The sequence below is a fragment of the Bidens hawaiensis genome, unplaced genomic scaffold (genome assembly GCF_021521415.1).
Source record: "Bidens hawaiensis isolate Kalapana, Puna unplaced genomic scaffold, B.hawaiensis_p1.1 tig00023096_1, whole genome shotgun sequence".
Classification (NCBI taxonomy): Eukaryota; Viridiplantae; Streptophyta; class Magnoliopsida; order Asterales; family Asteraceae; genus Bidens; species Bidens hawaiensis.
In genome coordinates, this window is record NW_027493619.1 from 63,223 (window position 1) to 69,180 (window position 5,958).

Here is a 5,958-nt window from a genome sequence, read left to right on the forward strand (position 1 = left end):
CAGAGATCACAATTTTAAACTTTTCAAATTCTTACGATATGACCCGTTAACTATCAACACATTGTACTACCAATTAATATTGCTATAGGCAGTTGGCCCATAGCAATTGCTACCAGTCATTTGTGACCGGGGTTTTAGATTCCTTCTAGGCCGGTTTGACCAACACCCCCACCCCCCAAATCAAATAGTCCTTCGTTCCATTCCAAAATCACATATCAACATTCGAATTTGCCTTGTTCTGGTTGAAAATAGGGCACCCAAAAGCAATCATCACCATTTGAAATATAATCATAGCAGTTCTTAATCGGTTAAATTCGAAATGGCAAGTGCTTTTTATACTTAGAATGATAGGAATGTACTTTCTAAATTTAAAAATACAGAATACAATTATACAACCAACAACCAACATTTGTATTGAATAAATTACGAAAATAGGCAAGTTTGTTCCAAAACTTTACAAACGAGGCAAAGAAAAAAACCACAATAGACATAGTCACTAGGATTTCAACACATAATCTTGTGGGCTCAAATGACTAAAGAGACCCTATATGTTTTCCATTCAGAATGACTTGACACCTCCCTTATCATGATATGTTTTTAAATAAATGTGAAAAACGAGGTAAGACGGTGCCTTCTTTTCGAAGGCTTTAAAGGCGTCCAACAAGTCCTGCCAGACACTTTTTTTTTGCCTAGACAAGCCAAATGCCTAACCAACTTTCCAAGTCAGATCTGTATACAGTGGCTAGGCTACGACAATGCTGGTTGGGTGATAGCACTGTTTAACAAGTTTGGCTGCGACGGTGCCTAACATGGTAGATTCTCAGCACCTAGGCATAAAGGTTGCCCGACTAGGTCTGCTCCTTTGGTGCCTAACCCTCACTACCTAGGCTTTAAGGGTGCCCCGTAGGTTTGGCTTCTTTGGTGCTTGAATTGTCCCCAAGAATACTAAGATGACCCGTAATACGGGTACCCTTACCCTATCACTTAAAAATTGGCCATCATTTTCAACTTGATCATTTGTGTATGTGTAACATCATTTTAAAAGAAAACTTTGCATCCACTTTTGAAAAGATAAGACTGTATGTCATAAGACAAACTGTGATTGAAAGAAACCAAACAGAAATATAATATGATTAGAAGGTGAATCACACGATTCAATCACTATATCGAAACATGAGTGATAAAGTCAAAACCAAACTGAAATATAGATTGGTTTTCTTGGGCCCGGCCACTCGGCCAGTAGGGAACTAGGGATGCAATTCCATTTTCTATTGGGCCTTCGATGGACCCATCTAACAAACAGCAAAAATCCATACTAATGTCCTTAATAAAAGTTGCCACTAAATTTATTGTAAATGCAATGGGATTATAACAAGTGCTTTGATACACAACATATCATGTAGGAATCTTTTGATGCCTTTTCATGATTAATGGAAAAGAATGTTCTCTCTAGGCCTCAATGTGAAATAGAAACACACGTTTTTAGTTTTTGGATGACAAAACAGTTAAAGAAAGCACGAGTGATAATGACCGACACAACACCAAAACAACCTTACACTTAAACGAAAATATCATGCTTTATGTTCGGTCCAAGTTGAGTTGTAAGTAAATATGTGAAGTCGTTTCTTGACCCCTTTGTTCCAGCAACTTGTTCAACAGGGTCGTGTCCGAGTTACATGATTTTAAGCCTCATGAATACTTTTTTAAGGTTGTAATGCTAGAATTAAATATGGTACTCACTTTATGATAAGATAATAACCATAAACCGTAGAATCTCTCACCCATAGCAAAACTATTGGTGGGGTTTGGAGAGAGTGAGATTGGCAAACCATGCATCTATCCCACGGAATAGATAGGCTACTTCTAAAAAGACTCTTGGCTTTAATAAAGATCTATATAAATTATATGTCTCCGGTTACTATTGCTATAACAAAATAGTTTATAGTAATAAAAAGTATACATTGCAGATACACTTACAATTATACATGAACAGTTAAAGGTAAAGAGGCATGTTCTTGGCCATCAATCTTATCTCTTAACACAACCCACAACTAAATGTTGCCTTTCAATTATAGTGCATTATAGTGCACCACCAAATATTCTACATTTGTATAAATACAAAAAAGGACACGAGCATTTGTTTCATATAAAGTTGATATATGTACAAAATGGCAATCATGATGTATTCAAGTAGATAAACTGTCTTTAATAATATATAATCATAAATAAAGTCAGATTATTAGCTAGTTTGAGTAGTCTCAAAATTAAACATGCTATATTGCTCTGAATGACGTAGATCATCGCTTTAATAAACGAAGATTTTGATAGTATTTTCTAAACCATTGATTAATGATCTTCACTTCCTCTCGTCGCTGATTAACCAACCACTCGGGATCAGTCTCCCTCGAGTTTAATATGTCCAAGCAATGTGAACCTGCAGGTCCAAATCAACCGAATTGAAGCTTTAGCTTAAAGCACAAGTCATCATCATTATATGAACCTTATCAAAACATACCATTAGTTGTTTTGATGGCAAGTATGGACTCTGAAATATCTTCTAACACTCTGCAATAACGTAAAAGAGAAGATACCCATTAGTTGTTTACACAATCATATATTTTTAAAGGGATGTAGCCTTTTTCGGCATGCTAGGGTTTATGACTTTAAGGCATGTCACAATATACCCATAACATATATCATTTAAAAAAAACATAAGTAATGTGCATACCCTCCGCTGCTATATGGATCTCGCAAACCATTAGAGAAAATGATGTTACTTCCAAACTTGCTAAGTATCAACCTTATGTCCTACAATGTTGTACACAAAATGGACATTAGGTCATATAAACTGTGAAATAGATCAAAACCCACAAAATCAAATATATATATTTCTTATAAAAAAAACAGTTACCTGACCGCCATAATATGTTGTAGTCCAATGTGGTCGAGGCATAACGCCAAACATTTTGTGACAATCGTTGTTGTGTTCTTTCGCGTCATAAGGCGAGCTCGGGAACATGCTTACATTACTAGTTATACCAATGGGAATCACCATCTCACTACAAGTCTATAACATAAGGAAAAAAGTTTAGTGTGTGAATAAATTTGTAATTTTTAGAAAATATAACCAATTAGTAGATTTTCGTAGCTTAATTAATATTTATATACAACTCTATCTAATGTATGAAACTACTTACTTGCCATTGCCATCCAATGGACGTTTGAGAAATTTTCGATGTTGTGTTATAGCATGGTTGAACCTGTCGATAGACAACAACACCCGCGAATATACGATCAAGGAAATCGGTGGCATTGCTTGCTCCATCGATGCCTTGACAAATTTGGGTCGTTGGATACTTTGGTGGAGCATTATATTGAGCTGCAACCGCATACATGGTTTCTAAGTACTCCTCGAGCTCATTGGACTTTTTAATGGCCTTAACAAATAATTAATAAAACAAATTAATTAAAATAAACAAGATAAACTAAACTGAATCATGATAATTAAATGAAAAAATATTAACATTACTTACGAACAAGTTTTGAACTTTTGGGAGAGAATAGCAAGACCATTTGGCATCGAAGCAACTCTATTGATCTCGCTCCACGATTGCTTTATAGTCTTGTAACAATTTTCGCTCGCTTCCTAAACATATAAACAGTTAAATCAATGTAACACAGTTTATTTAAAAAAACTCGTTTTTTCACCTTGAAATCTTTGGTAACGATTGAATAATAAACCATCTTGAGGTGTTAGATTGTCGAAGTATAGAATGGGGGCCGATGAAGCAAGAGCGCACCACAAGTAGCGATATCGAGGATACTTGAGACGAAACCACGACGCGAGCACTAAAACAAATGATTTTATAGCAATAATTACAACATATGTAACATTTGATATATAAGTTTTAAAGGTTAAGTGACTTACTTCCACCATATGACCCCCCAATAACAATAATAGGAGAATTATGTGCATGTAGTTTATCTTTGATATGAAGCAATAACTCGGCATAATCTGCTAATGCTTGGGCCGAGTTAAAATATCCACGAATCGTCTCGTTTTTTCACCGATTCTCTCATGGCATCTATGGATTCCCGGGTCCACCCTTTAACCCGACCGGATTTGATTCTCCATAGAATCGATGCTAGTAACATAAATAGTTTTTAAACAAAAAGGTTACATAAAACACTAGGTAAAAATAATAAGAAACATTAAACTACATTGCACATATGTGTAAATATACTAACAAGTCCTAACACATAACCATGTAACCCTAATGTATATTCCTTGGCTCCTAGCTACTGGTTTAAAAGATTCGAGTTTAGGTTTTAATATATTCCGGCTTAAGGAAACATAAATAAACTCTAATGCATACCTCCAAGAAGACCACAAGAGCCTTAAACCGAGGAGCGGTTTCATTGTGGAACCCGAGGATGTCAACGTCTCGGTCTATGGGTCCTTCGGCACCAAGATACGCGAAGATTGGTGCACTCGTGTTCGCACCACCCCCACCATTTAGAGTTCATGATATACCTTTGTTGAAACTTGGCATAACTTTTCTGGCTTGTAGTTGAAGTGGTCAAAGTGTTTGATTATAGAAAAAAGTTTCAAAAGTCATTAGAAACCAGCAGCCGAAACACGGGTCTGGTCTTTTAGCAACGGGTTGATCGGACTGAGCGGTGGAGCCTTGTTGCGTGCACTGATGGTTGTGATCGGGTTCAAGGTGACCACAAAGAGAAGAAGCCATTGAAATACGAATCTCATGGTTTGAGTCATGAGAGTATGACTTCTAATGAAACATATAAAATTTTCTAGGAAGCTAATGTACTATTTATAATGGCTTGTTTTCAAGTTGATTGATAAGTTACAAATTTGAAAAATAAATTAATAAATTTTATATTGATGTATACGTGATGTACTCGAACTAGGCTTGATATAGTCATTGACAATCCTTGAAAACAATTAATCCTTTTTTCTTTCTTTCTTTTGAAACTGTAAAAATATCATTGAATTAGATGTTAAACTTAAGACCATTAGATATTAAGCCTTAGCCATCAACCTATGCCACTAAACCGAAACTAATCAATATAACTTTTGTTTAATTTTAAATTATTTTTATTGTGTAAAGGTGGGATGGAAAGTGTAAATAAATTCTTTCATGGTTTAACTTCAATTAAATCTAGCGTATTAATCGGCGACTATAACAACCATATTAACAAATTCTATCTTCTACACATCTTTAGCAACAAGTTTGTTTTTACTCAATTATTTTATCATTAAAAAATCATGATAATTACTGCTTTTATATTTTTGCAATGCATTGGATTCAAGCATCATATATAAAAGAAATTTGACTTTAAAGAAAAGAATTATTGAATTAAAATAATCTCACATTTAATGAGTTGGCCAATAATAATTTCACCTGAGTTATTTTCTTCTAACAGTCCCATATTTTTTCAGATTTTTTTGTTTTTATGATGTAGCTAAATGAGTTGGCACACACACACTCCAATAAACCTACATGCCTTTTCAGATCGCACACACACCCCAAAACACATGGCTGCTACGACGTTGTTTTGCACCACATCGTTTCACACTGGAATATCCTCTAACCATCATCGGACAACTCTATCGTCTTCAACCTCTATCCTGACCTTCACCAGCCGCTCACCTACCTCTCTTTGGAATACACCGTCCGGCGGTGGTTGCGTCAGCTTCCAACGCCGTAGAAGTCGAGAAACCAGCGGTTTCGAATTGTGGGTTAATAAGATCAAAGAAAGAAAGAAAAAAAAGTCATGTAGGATTTTTAAAATGCCAACTCATCTGGCCACATCAATAAAAAGTTAACCACGCTAGTTATATTTACGGGAGATCATAAAACAAAAAACATGGAAAAAGTGGGACTGCTAGAGGGAAATATTTCAGCTGAATTATTATTGACCAACTCATTAAAGATG

The 5,958-nt window shown here is 35.4% G+C and overlaps 1 pseudogene; it reads right to left on the reverse strand.

Moving 5' to 3' along the window:
* Positions 1-2,236: 2,236 nt before the first annotated feature.
* LOC143566958 (uncharacterized) lies at positions 2,237-4,785 on the reverse strand (annotated as a pseudogene).
* Positions 4,786-5,958: the final 1,173 nt, after the last annotated feature.